The sequence below is a fragment of the Rutidosis leptorrhynchoides genome, chromosome 2 (genome assembly GCF_046630445.1).
Source record: "Rutidosis leptorrhynchoides isolate AG116_Rl617_1_P2 chromosome 2, CSIRO_AGI_Rlap_v1, whole genome shotgun sequence".
Taxonomy (NCBI): domain Eukaryota; kingdom Viridiplantae; phylum Streptophyta; class Magnoliopsida; order Asterales; family Asteraceae; genus Rutidosis; species Rutidosis leptorrhynchoides.
Genome location: NC_092334.1, coordinates 204,127,641 through 204,130,915, shown reverse-complemented (window position 1 = coordinate 204,130,915; position 3,275 = coordinate 204,127,641). Strand labels below are relative to the sequence as shown.

The following is a 3,275-nucleotide window of genomic DNA, read 5'->3' as shown; positions in this document are numbered from 1 at the left end:
TAATCGTTCATTTAACCGGACACGGGAATGGATTAGTAGTTAATAGACTTATTAAAACAGGGGTGAATTATGTACAAGGACACTTGGCGTAATTGTTAACAAAGTATTAAAACCTTAAGTTACACGCAGTCGGTATCCTTGTATAATTATTAAACAAAGTATTAAGACCTTATTACAGTTTAAGTCCCCAATTAGTTGGAATATTTGACTTCGGATATAAGGATAATTTAATGTGGACACTCGCACTTTATATTTATGACTGATGGACTGTTATGAACAAAAACCAGACGGACATATTAAATAATCCAGGACAAAGAAAAATTAACCCATGGGAATAAACTAAAAATCAACACGTCGAACATCATTATTATGGAAGTTTAAATAAGCATAATTCCTTTATTTTCATATTTAATTGCACTTCTAATTATCGCACTTTTATTTTATTGTCATTGTATTTAATTGCACTTTTAATTAACGCATTTTTTTAATTATCGTAATTTCATTTCATCGCACTTTTATTTATCGCAATTTCATTATCGTTATTTACTTTACGTTTTAAATTAAGTTGTATTTATTTTTAATATTTTACATTAGGTTTTAACTGCGACTAAAGTTTTAAAATCGACAAACCGGTCATTAAACGGTAAAAACCCCCTTTTATAATAATAATATTACTTATATATATATATATATATATATATATATATATATATATATATATATATATATATATATATATATATATATATATTTGTATTTTTATAAATTTAAAACTAATATAGCGTTAAGCTTGTTTAAAAGATTCCTTGTGGAACGAACCGGACTTACTAAAAATTACACTACTGTACGATTAGGTACACTGCCTATAAGTGTTGTAGCAAGGTTTAGGTATATCCATTCTATAAATAAATAAATATCTTGTGTAAAATTGTATCATATTTAATAGTATTTTCGTTGTAAAAATTATAACTATTTTATATACACTTCGCATAACATCAAGTATTTTTGGCGCCGCTGACGGGGACAATTCTTGCTTAAACGTCAGAAGCGCAACGCTATAAAAAAACCAAAATTTAAGTATTTTTAAAAGTTTGTTAAATATATAAATTCTATAAAGTTTCTTTATCTTTATTTTATAAAAATATAAATTTTATTTAAATATATTATATAAATATATAAATCAGAAAAAAAAAAGTAAAAAAAATCTCGGCCGGTACTGTTGCAGCCCAATTTCAGGCCCGAAAACCTACTCCATGCGATCGCATGGATTTTTAACGTGAGGACCATGCGATCGCATGGCCCTGTCAGACACGCCACATTTGACCTAAAACAGCAATCATTACGGTAATTATTATTATTATTAATTCTAAACCCTAATTAGGGTTAATTATAATATAATTAGTTTTAGTTTTTATTTTATTTGTATTATTAAGTTATATTTAGTTTAATTAAATTATAATAGTTTTATAAAATAAATAATATAAAAATACTATTTTTATAAAAATTGTACTTTTTACAACTTTAAGTATATTTTTATATTTTGTATCTTTTTATTCGTTTTAGCGTAATATTTTTATTTTTCGCTCGTATTTAGTTTTAAGTCATAGTTTTTTCCATAGTTATTTTTACTTCTAGATTTTTTAGCTTTGCCGTAAAATCCCTTAAGTGCTTTTTCTTTAGACTAAGATTTAGGTGCTTTAGAATTTTGCGACGCCTTTTTAAGTTTTAGTACCTTTTTAAGTTATTGCCATTTTGGATTTAGTTGTTCTTTTAAGCTTTAATATTTTTAGACGCAACTTTTAATTCTTAGTTTTTAGTTCCTTTTTAAGTTTCGACGCGCTACTTTCTTATTTTTATTTTTTCGACGCCTATTATTTTTCGACCCTTTTATTTTTCGACGTTTTTCGACGCGCTCTTTTTTCTTTCATATTTCTCGACAATCTAGTTTTTAGGACATATAATTTTTCTATTTCTTCTCTAAATTTCTTTAAATTTCAACGAAAAATTATTTTAAGTGGTTAAATTGATAGACATCAAAATTTTCTGGTTCGTAGTAATAGTTAGATTTGTACGTGGACCGGGTTATTGGAGCCAAACAGTACTCAATTTTATTGAGACCAAACGAATCCTGCCCCTCTGCTGCATCTTTGGCTATTCGAAACGTGGGCAAAATCAGAAAAGTCTATTAATTTGATAACTTACATAATTTTTCTTATTTTTATAACTAATAGGATATTCAGTGAATGCACCGAGCAAAACGTTCACCACCTTTTGTACGTTCACCACCTGTAACTCGATCAAGACATCTAGCAAATATTGTCGCCGTTGATTTTTCTTTAGAATCGTCATCCAGTCGACCAAGTACTCCAATTCAAATTTCCGATAATCCATTTTTTGAACCCGACCTCACAATTGAGAATCCGGAGAATATTCAGGGACAATTCATAGATCCTGAACCATTAATCTTTACTCCGGAACCACCAATTATTCAAACAGAGATTGTTGAGGAACCAACCATTAAATCAGAATCCTCTAGTGATTCAGATTCAACAAATTCAATCATGGAGAATCTGGAACCTTTAAGTATGGAAGACCGAATGCGAGCTAAACGCACTGGCCAAGGTCACACAATTACTCAACCAGACATTAATTTTCCAGATTATGAAATCAAGGGACAAATTCTACACATGGTAACTAATCAATGCCAATTTAGTGGTGCACCGAAGGAAGATCCAAATGAATATCTTCGTACTTTTAATAGGATCTGCACTTTATTTAAAATCCGAGAAGTGGAGGATGAACAAATATATCTCATGTTATTTCCCTGGACTCTAAAGGGAGAAGCCAAAGATTGGTTGGAATCGTTACCTGAAGGGGCGATTGATACATGGGACGTTTTAGTTGAAAAATTTCTTAAACAATTCTTTCCGGCATCTAAAGCCGTAAGACTTCAAGGAGAAATTGTTACGTTCACACAAAAGCCAAATGAAACTCTATATGAAGCATGTAAAAGATTTGGAAAGTTATTAAGAGGATGTCCGCAACATGGTTTAGACACTTGTCAAATAGTACAAATATTCTACCAGGGATGCGACATCACTACAAGGAAAGACATCGATATAGCAGCTGGTGGTTCCATTATGAAGAAAACAGCAACTGATGCTTACAAAATTATTGATAATACTGCTTCCCACTCACATGAGTGGCACCAAGAAAAAGATATCGTTAGATCATCTAAAGCAGCTAGAGCCGATTCTAGCCATGACTTAGATTCC

At 30.2% G+C, this 3,275-nt stretch overlaps 1 non-coding gene across 1 annotated transcript; it reads right to left on the bottom strand.

Moving 5' to 3' along the window:
* Positions 1 to 2,945: 2,945 nt before the first annotated feature.
* LOC139894935 (small nucleolar RNA R71) lies at positions 2,946 to 3,052 on the bottom strand. The gene has a single exon (XR_011775410.1). It is a non-coding gene; the product is annotated as a small nucleolar RNA R71 (small nucleolar RNA).
* Positions 3,053 to 3,275: the final 223 nt, after the last annotated feature.